The 18,562-nt window shown below is 36.9% G+C and overlaps 1 long non-coding RNA gene across 1 annotated transcript in view; it reads left to right on the top strand.

Moving 5' to 3' along the window:
* Positions 1–18,562, top strand: part of LOC138145288 (uncharacterized) — a 67,306-nt gene that overhangs the window by 26,779 nt on the left and 21,965 nt on the right. The window contains exon 3 of the long non-coding RNA XR_011164172.1: positions 5,982–6,060. This is a non-coding gene — a long non-coding RNA (uncharacterized lncRNA). The remainder of the gene's footprint in view (positions 1–5,981; positions 6,061–18,562) is intronic.

Raw genomic sequence — 18,562 nt, 5'->3', positions numbered from 1 at the left:
CTTTTTCCCTCCCTCCCTTCATTTCTCCCTTCTTTCCTTCCTCTTTCCTTACTTTCCTATCTCCTCCCTCCTTCCTTTCTTTTTCTCTTCCTTCCTCTCTTCCTCCTTTCTTCTTTTCTCCCTTCCTTGTTTCCTTTTTCCTCTCCTTTCTCTTCATTCCTTTTTTCTTTCCATCCTTTCTCCCTTCCTTCCTTTCTTCATTCCATTCTTTCTTTTTTTCCAACCTTTGATTTCCTTGATCTAAGGAACACCTGATAAGAAACTCCCTCCATCAATGCAGGTCAACACCTTTTCTGCAATTTGTAATCCAAGAGAGGTATTTAGGACCCTGACAGGTTAGAAGAGAGACATAAATCCAGTTCTTCCTGAATCCAGGACAAGTTCTCTATCCACTATGCCTCACTGAATCTCTCAAGTGTTCTTTTTCTAACAGAAGAGAAAGTTACACTGGATGCCATTGATAATAAATCTTTTCTAGTTCTAAGATACTAAGATTTAAATGGATTTGGGATGTTTTCAATTCAAACAAATAATATTTAATTAAAAACTTACATTCCTTCATTTGATTTTCCAAGATGACATATTGACAAATTTTGAGAAAATAGGTCATCAAGAATTATCTTAAGATATATTTTCTTATTATTTTAAAAACTTTATTCAAATCAGCTCAGAAAAGGAGTTCCAGTATTTAAGATAGGAACATACATAAAACAAACATGAATAAATATTTATCTTAGGATAGGGACTGTATCTATAGTTATATAAAAATGGTCTAAATCACTATTGATCAGAGAAATGCAAATTAAAATAACTCTGAGGTACCACCTCACACCTATCAGAGTGGCTAATATGACAAAAAAAAAAAAAGAAGGAAAATGTTGTATGTTGGAGGGGATGTGGGAAAACTGGGACACTAATATACCATTGATAGAGTTGTGAACTGATTCAACCATTCTGGAAAGCAATTTGGAACTATGTCCAAAGTGCTATAAAAACTGTGCATATACCCTTTGTGCATATCACTGCTAGGTCTATATCCCAAAGATATTTTAAAAAAAAAGGGAAAAGGACCTACATGTACAAAAATATTCATATTATCTCTTTTTGTGGTGACTAAGAATTGGAAATCAAGGGGATACCTTCAATTGGGGAATGGCTAAACAAGTTGTGTGGTATATAATTATAATGGAGTATTATTGTTCTATAAAAAATGACAAGCAGGATGATTTCAGAAAAACCTGGAAATATTTACATGAACTGAGGCAAAATGAAGTGAACAGAAGGAGAACATTGTACACAGTAATAGCAATATTATTCAATGAAGAATTGTTAATGACTTAGGTATTCTCAGCAATATAATCATCCAAGACAGTCCCAAAGGATTAATGATGAAGCATACTATCTGTTTCCAGAAAAAGAACTGATATTGATTGAATACATAGTATGCTTTTTTTCCCATTTTCTTTTTCTTTTTTTTTGTCTTCTTATACAAAAAGACTAATATGGAAATGTTTTACATAATTGCAAATGCATAACCTATATCTGATTGTTTACCCTCTCAGGGAGTTGGGAGGGAAGACAGGGAGGAAAGGATAGAATTTGGAACTCAAAATTTTAAATTAAAATATTTAAAAAAAAAAAAAAAGGATAGGGACTAGATTTGTGATTTCATTGGTACAGGGAATTCCAAAGAAAGGAAACTTCCTCTACCGATGCCATTTTGTACCTTTGAGAATTGCCTATAGCACTAAGAGGTTAAGTGACTTGCCCAGAGCCACACAGACACTGTGTATAACAGGCAGAATTTGAATCCAGGTCTTCCTGGCTTTGAGGCTGGCTCTTTATCCACCATGTCATGCTGCCTCAGTTTTGGCCACATCAACTTCTGGTTGTAATCAGGCTCATAGATTTGGAGCTATAAGTCATAGCGAGTAGGAGAACTTTGTACATAATTACAGACACATCTTATCTGTGACAACTAACTTTGATAGCCTGGGCTCCTCTCAGCAATGTAAAGTTATAAGACAACTCCAAAAGACTCGTGATGGAAAGGGATATCTGCATCCAGAGAAAGAACTAGAGTCTGAATGCAGATTGAAGCAAACTACTTGCTCTCTCGTGTTTTGTTTTCTTTCCTTCCTTTCTCATTGTTCATTCCATTGGTTATGATTCTTCTTTACAACTTGACTAATGTTTAATGTGAAGATATCTGTAGAATCTATATCTGATTTCATGCCACCATGGGGGGAAGAGTGGAAGAGGAGGGGGAGAAAATTTGGAAATCAAGGGATTGCAGAGCTGAATGTTGTAAACTAAAAGTAAATTTTAAAAATTTTTTGAATAAAAAATTTTTTAAAAGAATATTGAATCCAGAAGGGACTTTGGTTGTAATCTAGTCAAACCTTTGTTTCAGATATGAGGAAACTGAAAAAAAAATATTAAGTGACTTGTCAAGACCTCCCAGCTAACAGACTAGTCAATAAACATCTATTAAGTGCTTAACTTTATGCTAGGCACTGTGCTTAAGGACTGGGGATACAAATACAAGCAAAAAGAAGGGCCAGTCCCTGTCCTCGAGGAGCTGATATTCTACGGGGGGAAAACACACATAAAAGAAAGCTGAAAAGTGGTGGAGGAAAAGGTACTCGTGTAGTAGCATGATGGCATAGTCTGGAGAGGCAAAACTGGAAAGAGAATGAAGCACGTGCCACCTGAGTCTTTCCTCAAAATGGAAACCTTGAAAGGAACTTACCAGTGGGAGAAGGGAGTTGGCATATTGGAAGGAAGTTCCAGGATATGAAAATAGATGAAGCATGATTGAAAAAGAGATTTCAAGCAGATAGCTGACTTGTAGTTGAGTGGAGAGGTTAAGCCTAGAGATGCAGATCTGGATCATTGCATTGAAGTGATCATTGAAGCCATGGGAATGAAAGAGATCACAGAAGGAAACAGTAGAGAGGAAAGAGAAGAGGGCCAAAGCAGAGCATTGGGAGACACCCATATTTGGGAGGTGAGAAGAAGAGGATGGATCAGTGAAGTACACTAAGAAGCACTGGTCTCTGACTGTTTGGGCTGGAATGCTGCTTTACCTTATACCCCATTCCATGCCCAAATCCTTGAGTAACTCCTTTATCCAGCCTCCAGTATTTATGTATTCCAGGATACCCACCTGGCTTCCAGCTTCTGGATCTACCTCCATCATAGTTTATGACCTCTAAGTGCCAGGGTGCCACCACTTTGAGAAAAGTACAACTGAAGATTTCATTAAGGATGTATTTGTAGAGGATCTTGTTGAGTATAATTCCTGGACCCTAGACCCTGAGCATCTTCGAGCCTAGTCTGGTATACAAGACCTCTACAAGGACATATACAACATGGAGAAACATGAACTAATATAGATAATGGACCACACAAATGTCACCCTAGAGAGCTGCCCTTTTTGTCATAAAGATGTCTCAGCTACCTGACTGTCTCCCACTTTCTGCCTCCCTTTGGAGAGAAAAAGCTCTTCAACCACAACATAGTGGACCAAGCCATAATACCCATCTCATAGTTCTAGCTCCACTTTTGTTCTGCCACCTGAAGAAAGATATAGAAAAGAATCTGGCACTCTCAGTAGACCTGTTAGTATTATATGCTGCTGCTCTTATCCACTAGCTCAGCTCTCCTATTACTACATGGCCTGGAGTCAGGAAGATCAGAATCTAAATCTGACTTCAACACTTACTAACTTGACTCTGGGCAAATTGTTTAACCTTTGTCTACCTTAGTTTCCTCAACTGTAAAATGGAGGTGATAGGAGCAGCTAGGTGATGCAGTGAATAGAGCACTGGCCCTGGAGTCAGGAGGACCTGAGTTCAAATCCAGCCTCGGACACTTAACACAAAAACTAGCCGTGTGACCTTGGGCAAGTCACTTAACCCCAATTGCCCCTCCAAAAAAATGGAGGTGATAATAACACCTACTTCTCAAAGTTGTTTTGAGATTCAAATGAGCTAATGCTAATGAAGCACTTGGCACAATGCCTAGTACATTGTAGGTACTTAGTTAATATTTTCTTTCCTTCCTTCTTCCCTTATTTCTTTTTTCCCTTCCTCCTTCATTCCTTCCTTTTCTCCCTCTCCTATCCCTTTATGCCTCCTTCCTCCCTCCCTCTTTTCTTTCTCTCTTCCTTCCTTTCTTTCTTTCTTTCTCTTTCTTTCTTTCTTTCTTTCTTTCTTTCTTTCTTTCTTTCTTTCTTTCTTTCTTTCCTTCCTTCCTTCCAATTGTGGTAACAACACTGATCCCCAGCTCCTCAGTACTTCCTTAGATCTGTTATATATCTGTGCCTATACCCTATTTTTTTACTTTCAATCTCATTTCAGATTTTCTGGGTCCTATCACAAAGCCCATATATGCAAATAAATAAGTATGTGACTAGAATGATATGTTAGGAATAGCATCTATTTTACGTAAGCTGGGATAGTTTCCCTTTAAAAGGTTAGTCCTCAGAATTTGGTTGCTTCAGATGTTATGGGGTACAAAAAGCCAATCTAAAGAAGGTGACAATTGGGGCAGCCAGGTGGTGCAGTGAGTAAGAGCGCTGGCCCCGGAGTAGGGAGACCTGGGATTGGTTCCGACCTCAGATACTTGGCACCCACACAAAATAACTGGCTGTGTAACCTTGAGCAAGTTACTTAACCCCAATTGCTTTTAAAAAAAAAAAAGAAGGTGACAATCCTAAGACATGACAGAGTCACATCCATCCTTCAGGAAATTTCTTACCCAGAGTCACTGTCCTCTCAGATACCTCCTCAGATTCCTACTAGCTGTGTGACCCTGAACAAGTCAATTAACCTCTCCTAGATTCAGTTTCTATTAAATGGGGATAATAATAGCACTTATTTTACAGGTTGTGAGAATCAAATAAGACAATATGTGTAAAGTAATTTTCAAGTCTTAAAGTGTTATATAAATTAATGTTAGCTACTTAGGGCAACTAGGTAGCAAAGTGGATAGACTACCAGGTCTGGAATCAGAGACTCCTTTTCCTGAATGCAAATCTGGTCTCAGAAACTTACTAGCTGTGTGACCCTGGGTTAGTCATTTGACCCTGTTTGCCTCAGTTTCCTCATCTATAAAATGATCTGGAGAAGGAAATGATGAAAAGCCACTCCAGTATCTTTGCCAAGAAAATGCCAAATGGGCTCACAAAGAGTCGGACACAGCTAAACACTGAATTATTGCATATTGCTGGACTTCCCAAATTGGTAGGACCTAGAAGAGGTTATTCTGTTGTCATGCCCTTTAAGAACCCATTGTTACTTTCATGCTTTGATGAGTCCACAGAGGACTTCAATGAAGGTCAAAATAGTGGCATTATTTTAGTTCTTTCTATTGTGTTCCATTGTTTGAGTGCCAAATGTTGAATAAATGGTGCTAATACCATCATTATTATTGCTGGCTTGGGAACAGATAGCGTTTCAATAGACTTTAATGTGATCTTGAGTCACCTCATTTTTAATAAAGGGAATATTGATACTTGATGTGCCAGAAGGTTATTTATCCTTTGAAAGCAACTAAGCCAAACTGAACCCACACAATGAAAATCAAGTCCATCCTTTTAAGTGTGCAGGTGTTTAGCCTAAGTTAGGTTTGGCTCTACCAAGCCTATTACTCACACCATGAGGACAGCTAGAATCAACATGTTCAAATTCTGAGTTTTCAGCCAGCCTATTAACTCTATTTAATTCTGCTGTGATTACATCTATTGGAGTCTGCTTTAATTGCTCCTGTAATTTACATCTGTGTGGAATGGTTTGGGGGTGGGGCACGGATCAGAGTGTTTTTTGGAGGAAAACAGGGCCACCATAATTAGATGCCAGTTGGCACTTCCACATAAAATGACCCTTCAGGGCCACAAATTTCAATTAGCTTGGCCAAATAGGAGTCATCATTGAAAATGGATTTTCCCCTTTTCTTATTTATTTCCTAACCTGTAGGCAGGACTCATACTCATTTGCTGAACCACAGACTTGGAAGACCAGGAGGTGGCATTTCTCCCAGCCCTAAAAACAAAATGTGAGTAGCTAAAAATTAATATTCCTTTCATAATTACCCTGAGGCTTTAGGTAATTGCTGTAATTATAACCCCACATGAAGACTTCACTTTGCCTTTTCACTGTCCCAACGTTACTTTTAATGCTTTCTTCTCATGGCAAGTCCCAATGGGATGCATTGAAGCCCACAGGAGAAGATCTTGTGAGTTAAAATAGTCCACCAACAATGTCAGGTAATGAGCCAAGGAGGTTTTGCAACAAAGACCCATGAGGGGAATGTTAGACCTGTCAGTGTAGCAACCAGGTGCAGCCCGTCTGCTGTTGGCAGGAATCATACATCTTAAGGATCCCTGATCCACAGGGACAACCTGAAACTTTCCAGTGAATACATTTACAGCAGATGGCCATCTTACATGATCAGCAACCAAATGACTCCTCTAAAGACTACTTTTGAATCTACCATGGCAAAGAGAGAGTGACAGACCTGCTGCACCTAAGGAAAATATAAATACAAAACCTTTTGGCAATATCTCTTTTGTGTTTCTAAAAAAAAATGTTAGAGCTAAGACAAATCATAGACATCTTCCAGTCCATCTCTTCCATTTTGCAAACAAGATAATTAAGATCAAAGACACTGAATGACAGACCTAACGTCACCCGATCAGCTAATGGCAAAATGGGGATTAGAATTCAAGTCTTCAGACTCCCACTTCACTGTTCTTTTCATGCGCCACACTGCCTCCCTATCCTATATGAATAGAGTTTACAAGGAAAAGGTATCTCATTTCAACACCATTACACTTTTCTGTACTCCCACAGTGTGACACAGTATGATTCTAAATATAAAGTCTTTAGCAGGCTGGAAGAAATTCAATTTAGACCAACACATTATTCCTCATACCAAGGAAAGTTCCAAATGGAAATGTGACCTAGATATAAAAGTTCATATAATGAACAAATTAAAGAAAAAAATTACCTATCAGACCTATGGATGCGGGAAGGGTTTATGACCAAAGAAGGGACAGAGAGGATCATAGAAGATAAAATGGATCATTTTAATTACATAAAATTTAAAAGCTTTGCAGAAATGAGTCCAACATAGCTAAGATTAAAAGGGAAACAATTAACTGGGGAGAAAAAAACACCTTGAAACAAGTTTCTCTGATAAAGGTCTCATTCTTAAGATATGAAAAACTAATTAAAATTTATAAGAATAAGAGAAATTCCCTAAGGATATGAGCTGTCACTTCTCACGGGAAGAAAGCCAGGTTATCTATAGTTATATAAAAAATGTTCCAAATCATTAATAATTAGGAAAACACAAATTAAAGCAATCCTGAGGTTCTATCTTGTACCCATCCAATTGGAAAAGATGACCAAGAAAAATAGCAGATGTTGGAGGGGCCATGGGAAAACAGGCACATTCATGCACTGCTAGTAGAGCTTTGAATAGGTCTACCTATTCTGGAAAGCAAATTTGGAATTATACACAGAAAATTGCTTAAAACAAAATGCCTGCTCTCTTACCCAACTACACCACTGCTAGGTCTATGCCTCCAAACAGTTAAAAAAAAAAAAAAGGAAAATGTACTCTTATAGATACAAAGATATTTACAGAAACTCTTTTTGTACCAGCAAAAAACTGGAAACTTGGAGGAAACTCATCAATCAGGAAATGGTTAGCCAATTTGGGTTATAGGAATGCAATGGAATACAAATTTGTTATAAGAAATGAAGAAAATATCTTCAAAAAGACAGGGAAAGACTTCTATGAACTGATGCAGAGTGAAGGAACGGAACCAGAGGAACAATGTATTCTATAATGTCAACGCTATAAAACAAACTGTTTTGAACTCCTTAAGAACTCTTATCACCTAAATGATCGCCCTTGAGGCCCTACCTTCTGACAAAGATAATAATGGACTTATATTCAGAATAAGAAATTCCTTTTTGGACATAACTAATATGGGAATATGTTTTCCTAGACTATGCTTATGAAATACATTTTTCCCCCGGGGGAGGAATTTGAGGGGGGAGAACAAATGCTTAGTAATAGAAAAAATAAAGTAAAAATGAAAAAAAAACTTTAATAAAAACAAAATTTTAGCCTAAAAGTAGCTTACTATACACTTATGGAAAAAGAAGGAGTGGAAACCAGACACACATAAAATAAAATTGGTCTCCAAATAGTAGAGGTAATATAGAATGCTGGAAAGAGCAATGGATTTGAGGTCAAAACACCTGGTTTTGTGTCCCCACCATGTGATTCTAGGTTACCTTAATATCTCTGAGTCTAAGTTTCTTCATCTGTAGAATGAAGGTAGTAATATTTATACCACCTCCTTCCAAGGGTTGATGTGAAGAAAATACTTTATAAACCATGAAGAGATATTCTTATCATAGGATCTTAATGATGATTATCATTAAAACTGAGCAGGAAGGAAAAGCAATACACAACTTCATAGATCCAGGTTCTGTTTAAGTTTTTGTTGGGAAAGATGACAATTTATTGATTTTTGGAAAGGACTTGTGCCTTGATAACAAGTGTAGGTGGGAAACAAATTCTGAGTTTGAGATTTTTCTGCAAAATTTGAGGTGTGGGATGTAAAACACATTCATTCTCTAGCAGTATTTAGAAGTTTAAAGAAAGCAAATGACATTTAAACAAATTTTTAGAGTTAACAAGAGAAGTGTTCACAGATTTCTAGTTAATGAATTTGATAATTGTCCACCTATATATAGATATTAGTTACATTTGGACTTTCGTCAGGACATATGAAATATATTTCCATAGCATATAATATTTACAATGTAATTGGACACAATAAGTCAGCTGTAGTGTAATCAAAACAAAAACAGATTTTATAAAATCACAAATGTGTTGCATAATAAATGCTAGATTCAAGGATCATGACTTTAGCATCTCAGCATACTTCTCTGACACATAGTCATGTTTCATGGATATTGAATTAACATAAATTTCTATCCCTAAATGTTCTTCTTTTCTTTTTGGAACCCTTTCTTCTCCATCCCTGAAAAAATAAACACTACTTGCCTTAAAAAGGAAATCAGTTGCCATAAAAATGGAGTAACCTTACTGCAATAATGCATGTCATGTTAGGGACTAGGTTCTCATCGATCAAAGCTGGAGACCAATTCTCATCTTATACATACAAGTGTGGGATGGTAGAAAGATTCTAAAGCATGAAGTGATGAATGATTGAAGGAAATGGGAGTATTTAGCCTGGAGGAAAAAGATCATGTTTGCTGTCTTCAAGTATCTGAAGGATTGTCACATGGACAGGGATTAGACTTAATCTTCGTAACTCAGGACTGAAACCAAAAGATAGAAGTTACAAGAAGGCAGATTTTGATTCATTATAGCAATGAGTTTCTTAATGAATAGACATATCCAACAATGAAAAGGATTGCCTTGGGAGGCAGTGAGTACCATCACACCAGAGGTATCTATAAAAAAAAAAATCTATATGACCATTTGTCATGGAAGTATAGCAGAGGGAAATGGACTAGATATCTATAGTCCTTTCTACTGCCAAAAGTTCAGTGATTTTACTATTCACTACCTTAGGCCAGGAAAGTGATAGAGATGAAAATGGGATACAAAATGAGAATGATTTTTGATCTATAGCTGTTTGTTACAGCTTTTTTCCTAGTCTGTCTAAGTTTCCCACTAGTCAAGCATACAACTTTCATACAACAACTTCCATGACCAGTTTATCCCCTGCAACTACCCAAAAGTGCCTACCATAGACACACATTCTTTTCTTCTAACACTGGAATCCCTCTCATATAATTTGAATTTTCCCTTTCATAGAATCAAAGGATGTAAATAAGCAGAGAGAGGGAAAAGCCTTCTATTGACAAAAAGAAACAAAACTAAACCAAAAGATTGTATCACGTCCACTCCCCTTTCCTTACAGTTTCAGACAACTTTGAAGTAGAGTACTTGGTTTCCCGAAGCAACATCATTTTGAGAAGGTTATGCCCTTGGGATGCTCCACTTCCTGTATTACCTTCAAGGCTTTTATTATATTGGTACTCCAGGTGATGGTTGAGTGACAATAGAACTGACAGTTCTATTAGCCGCAAAAAGAGAACAGGTCAATCAAGAGTTCTCACATCTCTGGATAATGAGCTGGATTTCTGAAGGCAACCCAGATTCTAAGAATGACAGTTTGTTAGGAGATGAAGCTACACGCTCTCCAGAGTGGCTTTTACAGCTGTGATTCTCAGAAGCTCTCTCAAAATGGAACATATTAGCATTGTTTTTGTAAGCTTCATGCCAGGTCCTTGGTAGCAGCCAGGGCACATTGCAAGAATACAAACCCAAAGAAATAGAATGACCGACTGGAGTTCTCCGAGGCCAAAAGAGTTAATTCTAACCTCCATCAGCTACAGAAAAGCAGGAGGGAAGAGAGCTAGTAAACAAAATTCAGTTTAAAAGGTCCCCCTTGGTTACAGTCCACAGGGATCCAAGGAGTTTAATTTTAATCATGAGTACCTTTTTGAACTGAGAGGAAGCACAAGATACACACCAGGAAAAGAATCACTCTTGCTCTAAAATAAAGAGAGCAATGGAGAAGCAGGAGATGATTGTACACTGTAAAAGCAATATTGTAATGTCCATCAACTTTGAAAGACTTAGCTGCTCCAATCAATACAATGATCCAAGAAAATTCCAAAGGCCTCATAATGAAAAATGCTATCCACCTCCAGAGAAAGATCTGATGAACTCTGATTGCAAGCTGAAGTATAGTTTTCTCACTTAAAAAAAAAAAAAGATAGCACTGGGTACAGTGGACAAAACTTTAGGGTCAGAACAGGAATGAAGTACAAAGAAGAAGTCAATTGCATGATCTAATGTCTTAGCACAACTGCTGCAGTTAAAGTATTCCCCTACCCACCCACTCCCCCCCCAAAAAAAGTATTAGGCTGCATATATCTTTATGAGTTAACTTTCCCCAGGGACTAAGGAATGAAGAAGAATGAGCTCCAGTTTAGGTAATTTTTGTGCCTGGTTCTTATCATATCCTTTCCCCTTTTAAAAAAAATATATTCATTTTATTTTTAATTTATGAAAAAATAAGCATTTCCATCATATAGAAAAATAAAAAGATGACTGCACATGAAACTGCAAATCTATTATGTATAACTTGCTATTCCTTTTAAATATATAATAAATTTAGCATGTAAATTTCTTTTTTTCCTTTATTTTCTTCCCTCCCCCCATGGCTACTCTTGTGTGTGTGTGTGTGTGTGTGTGTGTGTGTGTGTGTGTGTGTGTGTGTGTAAAGTCATTCTATACATACTTCTATTGGTCAGTTCTTTCTCTGGATGCCCATAGCATCTTCCTTCCTATGTCCTTTGTAGTTAATTCAGGTATTTATAATAGTCAAAATTACCTAGTCACTCAAAGTTATTCTTAAAAAAAATATTGCTGTTACTGTACACAATGCTCTCTTGGTTCTACTTTTTTTACTCTTCATTATTTCATGCAAGTCTATCCATGTTTTTCTAAAATCAACAAGATCATCATTTATCATATCTCTTCAATAAGTATCCCTTTATAAAAGCTAACTCATGTTAGTTATAGATAATATCAGAGAGATATTAACTAACGATTGATATTGTGGGATACACACTGGATGGTGGCTTATGAGCAATAGTACAAGAATCCACCAAACCTCTGGATTACTCCTAAAACCTGGATGGGAGATATAGACCCCTATATACTGGGTAACTGACCCACAAATACAAGTTGGAATCAGGAAAGAAAGCCCCAAATAAAGGTAACATTTCTTGTTGTCTCATGGATTTCTGTTTGGTCTGTTGTAATTTTTAGTTAATCTGTTATTTGGGTAAGGATTATTCTTTGTCTTCTAAACTACTGATTCTCATTTTAGTTCTTTCCTTCAGATCTTATCTTTTTTTTGTCTCTTGCTTCATTTCTTTTAGGTATTCATGTCATTTTTATTGAAAATCCTTTCTTTCCCTATGAGTCTCTGTCAGTTGTAATGGAGTTAGTCTCTTCTTCTAGGTTTGATTTTGGGGTATCTCTGGATCTATTATATTTCTTTTTATTGATTTGTAATGCCTTAGGTTTTCTTACCTCTCCAGTCTCAGTTCATGAACCAGAGCTTTGTGTCAGAACCAGCTTTTGCTATGCTTTTGAGTGAGTCAGTCAACCTATCTTGGTCTTGATTTGGATCACCTGAGTCCAGTCCTGACCTCCACCTCCCAGGGTTAGCCCTCCTTCCAGATGTTTAAGGTTCATAGAACTAGATCTTCAGATCCATCTATGGCATCTAAGAATAAATTACTAGGATTTTTGAAGTCCTAAGACTTGTAGTATCCTAATCTGAACAATGCTATGACAATACTGGTCACCACTCTTGAACACTTAGAAGGCACTCCCCACCAAGGTCTTCTGACTACCTTGGGGTTTTCTCAGGGTAACTCTCCACTCTAGCTGCTTTTAAATGTAGAGTTCTGCAAGTTACAAGGATCTCTGCTCATAGTCAGCTTTCCAACTTTTGACCTCTGCTGGGAGTATATCTTCTGGAAAAGGCTTTTACCTATTGTTTGTGGGTTTCTGAATGACTTTTTGTGAAGTTCTGGAGTAGAATAAGTCATTTATTATATTTTCTCATTAGATTACTTGATCATTCTTTGTCCTGATGCCATTTTTAGGTTTTTGCTGAAAAAGCTATGTGGGAAGCTGGCCTGTCTGCTTCTATTCAGAGACCTTATTGGCTAGACATGCCAGTTTCCTATTTCTTGATCCTCATGAGGTAGATTCCTTACTGAATGAAAGAGATGTGTATAGCTACAATTAACTTCCTTCATGTTTCAGGTATTAAAATACAGTTGGGGGTTGAAAACAAACTAGTTGATTAATCTGCATTCATATTTCTGTCCATCCTAAAATATGTCTAGTTTACTAAAACTATTGGAAAATGCTTTCGTGACATAGAAGAAACTGAGCAGAGAAATTATGTCAGTTAGCTCCCTTTGATGGATCCCTCCCTCCCCTTCCCTGCTCAATAACCTACAGTGGTTCTCTACCTTTAAGATTAAATATAAAATTCTGTTGAGCATTTAAAGTCTTTCACAGTCTGATCTAACATACCTTTCCAGTCTTATTATACATTACTCCCTTTATATATATTAATCCAGTCTTCTTTCTGTTCCTCACAATCCCATCTCCATGGAGGTTGCACCCTGTGCCTGTAACACACTCACTCCTCATCTCTTCTGTTTAGAATACTTAATTTCCTTCAAATTTCAGTTCAAATACCACCTGCTATAAAAGTTTTCCTGATCCTCACCTAGAGCTAGTGTGCCCTCTTCCCAATTACCTTTATTTACTTTGTATTTTTTCTGTGTATATGTTGTCTCCTTCAGTAAAATGTAAGCTCCTTGAAGGCAAGCAGTGTTTCATTTCTGACTTTGTTTTCCCAAAGATCAATATAGTGCCTGGCATGTAGTTTTTGTTGGTGGTGTTCAGTCATTTTTCAGTTGTCTCCGACTCTTCATGACCCTATTTGGGGTATTCTTGGCAAAGATATTGAAGTGGTTTGCTATTTCCTTCTCTAAATCTTTTTACAGATGAGGTAAATAAAGTAACTTGCCCAGGGTCATACAGCTAATAAATGTCTAAAGGTGAATTTGAACTCAGATTCCCCTAACTCCAGGACTGGCATTCTGTCCACTGTGCTAGCTGTCTCAGCATGTAATTGGTGCTTAATAAATGGTTGTTGATTGGTCAGGAATCATTTTTTTCATGTGACATGGTGCTGTGGGGATCTGGGGATACAGAACTATGGGCCGTCCTCACTCATAGATGATTATGTATAATTCAGTATTTATCAAGTTATTATTGTCCTTTTAAGAATGAAGGGAAGGTAGGGTGGCTAGGTGGCGTAGTGAATAGAGCACCGGCCTTGGAGTCAGGAGGACCTGAGTTCAAATCCGGCCTCAGACACTTAACACGTACTAGCCATGTGACCTTAGACAAGTCACTTAGCCCCAATTGCCCTACTTTCCCCCTCCAAAAAGAAAAAAAAAAAGAATGAAGGGGAGGAAGAAAGAAAAAAATTAACATTTGGTAATTAAATAAATTAACATTTGGTATTAATGCTAATATTTTTATAACATCTACTATGTGCTAGGCACTGTGCTAAGCAATTTACAAATACTATCCCAATTGTTCCTTACAACCTTTTTTTCTTTTTCCTACAATCATTATGGCATATTGGATAGAGAGAGAGCTGGGATCAGTCCTCCCCCTGACATATTCTGGCCATATATTCCTGGACAAGAGATTAAACTACTCAGTACATATAACTGTCAGTTAAATAAAAGCTATTAAGAATTCGTTATTCGCTTTAAAAATTGTTGGGAAAACTGGAAAGCAGTATGCAAAAATTGGGCATAGATCAATATCTTACACCATTTGCCAAGATAAGGTCAAAATAGATACATGACATAGATGCAAACAGAGATTTTATCAGGTACTAACCAGTATTTGCAGAAATTTCTCACCAGCTGCTTTCTATACCTATGAAATCTCAGGTTCAGTCAAAACAAAATGTTTTTAGTTCAGAAAAATAATATTATGAAAAATATTCATTCACCCAACATGTTTCCAGGACACCTACTCTGTGCATGGAAAATAATTCTGTGTGTTTCATTAGCTTTCATAGCAATACTTAAGTGACAACTCTCCCCTGAACAATTGTCTCACAACTTAGGTAGCAACAGGATATGTGTGTATTATTATGTGTTTCTAATACAAATAACGTCAGAATCTACTAGTTAATGTCATGGTGGAGGGGGGTATGAAGATACATGAAGAATAAGTCATGACCAGACTGTAAATTACTACATTGTTACTCCTTCCCTTGTGCTACCGTATTTTTCTTTGCATTGACTTTGCATTAAACTGTTTGCACATCACAGTGGGTATATTGTATTATTGTAGATAGTCCCCACGGAGAATGTGAAACATCATCAGGTTAATGTCAGACATTGGCCATAACATATGCTTATCCCAGGTCAAGCATAACATGAGAGAAAGATGATCCATGAACCACAGAGGCAGCCAACTTCCAGAAATGGCAAGTTATTAAAAAGTTGTGCAAATTTAATTAGCTCTTATAATATCATTTATCATGCTAAACTGCTCAAGATGTTCATAAAAATTGGGACTTGAAGGTCACAGTCAAAAGTAACATATCTGAGAAACTTTCTGTAAGTGACCAACTACACAGAAGTAGGTCATTTTTCACATAGACTGGTCACATTTTTACAATTTTCAAAGAACTCATTTTGGGGAGGTGCAGCAGTGGGGAAGAAAGGACCATACATTGCAGAGAAATTAATTTGTCTTTTTAGCAACATGCAGTTTCTGGTTTTCATCTTGCACACTGTTCAACAGAATTAAATGTCAGAAATAAATAACAGAGGCTTATATGTTCCATGCCATCTCTGACAATGGTGTAAATAAAGGGGCTGTCAGGTTATTTAGTTTTAAAAATAAAGGTAGATTTTCTGGCAGCCACATTTTTCCACTACTGGTAACTATGAACAAGTCCCTGGGAGAATATAAACTCTAATATAAGACAGAAAATGAAGGAGAAGGGACATAAGATAGAAAGGAAATGGGGAAAGGTGATTACAGAATGAGAAATGGGATGAACAGAGTGTAGAAGAGAGAAAGGAAGTTACTTTAAGCCTTTGTAGTCTGCTGATTGCTGATTATATTTTCTAACTACTTGAATGAGAATTATATCAATTTCCTGAAAGTTCTATAAACAAAAATACTTAAAGCAAAAAAAATCTTTTCCTTGCCAAAATGTAATAAATAAACAAAGGAATGTCTCCCTTAAGCACAAAGTATCTCCTACTTGAATGCAAATTTCCCTGCCTTCAGGAGAAAAAATCTAAGCAAATATTTTTTGAATTGCATTGTAAATTACTTCTATATTTTAATTTAAAGAGTGTCTCTGTAAGGCCTGCCAGACACTGAACTTTCATAACTACTCAGTGTTGTATATCCTTAGGTTAACAGGATGGTAATCTATGATGAATCTGATTTTAGGGATGAGAGTAGAATTTGAGAACACTAATTGGATTCTTTATTTTATTTACCACTTTAGAAAAAAATGAGACATTTCTAGGAAATAAAGAATTAGTTATTATAGGAATGGAAAAAAAACTAGAAAGGGAGGGAATTGGATAGCTAGGTCTAGAATACATCTCTCTTAGGATATATTTGTCTTTTGGCCAAAGGTGTGCTGAAGTCAGCTGGAACAGGATTGCAGAGACAATTGTTAAATTTTCAATGTAGGCATTTACACTTCAGAAATCAGCAATAAGTTGAAATCAGGGCTTGATTTACTGGTTTGTTTTGTTTTGCTTTGCTTTTTGGAGGGCAGTTGGGGTTAAGTGACTGCCCAAGGTCACATGGCTAGTTTTTGTGTTAAGTATCTGAGGCCGGATTTGAACTCAGGTCCTCCTGACTCCAGGGCCGGTGCTCTATTCACTGTGCCACCTAGCCTCCCCTGCTTGATTTATTATTGATTATTTAGACCTAAGGAAGTGACAAGAATGCAGATTAAACTTAAAAGTGTGTCAATCCTTCTTCTCCCCAGAGAGACTGATTGTCAAACATTTATCAGTAGACCCCCATATTGCTTTATAAATATTGTTTGAGCTGAACAGGAATACAGTAGAACACTAAGGGTAATGAAGTCAGCACCAGATTAGAAGCCTGGTGATTAGAGGCTGACAATAATTATAATGATGATGATGATGATGGTGGTGGTGGTGGTGGTGGTGGTGGTAATGATGGTGATGATGATGGTGATGGTGATGGTGATGGTGATGGTGATGATGATGGTGGTGGTGGTGATGATGATGATGATGATGGTGATGATAACTGGCATTTATAGAGTTCTTTCAGGTTCACAAAATGCTCTCTAAACATTATATAGGTTATATATTGCATCCTTTATATATGGCTAGATACCTAATGCAGTTTTATTTCTCTACCAAGTAACTTGCTTCATCTGTCAGTTTCTATGTAAAATTACTCCAAAGAAATGACAGCACAATTAGAAGTTAATATCAAACCACATATTTCCAAAAGAAATGTGATAACATGCTTGCTAAATATTTAGAGTAGAAATCTATTACAATATATAGGTTCAGGCATTTTGGGGGTCAGATCATGTGTTCTGAAACAAAACTACATACAGCAAAAATTTGACATGACACAGCCCATAAGGCTGTCACTCAGCATCAGTTTTACCAACGGGTGCCATTATCTTCTCTACACTTTTCTATATGAAAATTTATAGAACTATAAGAAAGTGACATGATTTCAAAGAATTTCAAACTATGGATAGCAGCAGTCTATAATTGTGGCAAGTAGTTGCTTCCCATCCATAGTTACGTGTACAATGAACTGTATGAAATGAAATCATTTTATAGAGCTTGTTATTCTAAAGTGCCTTCTCTAACATGTCAGAGCTGTACTCAAGGGACTAGGTTGTATATAGAAAGGGCATGATTCTGTAAATTCTAAATCAGCAGAAGCCACAGATTCTACTTAGGCAGTTCTCTTTTTTTTTTTATTTGCAGAGTTAGGCTTTCTGAAGGAAATTGAAGAGGTACATTTGTAACCGCTCCCATAGTCCTTCTCTTCCTCCCCCATTTCCTGTTATTTCCCAAATTAATTGACATCGAGGATGTCACTCCATCTGGAAAGCCCAAGTACATTTGCTTGCTTACATGCCAAGAAGATTGACATTAATTATGAAGGTGCCATTTGAAGAACTCTGTGACCAAAGGATGTGATAAGATTGGTGAAGACAAAGAAGGCTGTCTCCATGGCATTCTGATGTTCTCATAGTCTTAATATTCCTGAGAAACAGCTCTTTGGCTTGCACAAGTAGAAAATGATTGCATTAGAGAAGGAAGAACCAAGGGGAAACCTCGTGAAGGTTATTGCAGAGAATGTGACCAGCTGTTCTATATCTCTGCCAAGGATAGAACAAGAATAAATTACCTTAAACTGAAGCATGAGAGATTTAGGTTAGAAATGGGGAAAAAAAAATTCAGTTAGGAAGCACAGGCTCTCCTCCACCAAGTGTTATGGATAAAATGTAGCATAAAACAAGCCAGCCCTGGAATCAGCTAGATCTGGATTCAAATTAATTTATGACAGATTCTGGTTGTGAGACCTTGGAGAAGTCACAACCTTTGAGAATTCCAGGTAGTTCTTTGACATTATAAATTTTGCAGCAATATGAATTAGTACAAAGATTTTCCTTGTCTAGAATCCCCTAAGTCAGATTACAAAAATAATTCCTAAGATCTACAGATATAGAAAAAAGCTATGCACATTTGTTCACAACACAAAAGGCTTCAGTTGATGCTCACATTTTTGTCTAAAGATCTCTTTTTCAATCCACCTTCAAATCCTCTTTATTATATGG

The sequence above is a fragment of the Petaurus breviceps genome, unplaced genomic scaffold (genome assembly GCF_028583685.1).
Source record: "Petaurus breviceps papuanus isolate PSGF00001 unplaced genomic scaffold, PetGlider_PUasm1.0 90734, whole genome shotgun sequence".
Taxonomy (NCBI): domain Eukaryota; kingdom Metazoa; phylum Chordata; class Mammalia; order Diprotodontia; family Petauridae; genus Petaurus; species Petaurus breviceps.
The sequence above is the reverse complement of the archived record's forward strand: the minus strand, read 5'-3'. Positions and strand labels throughout refer to the sequence as shown.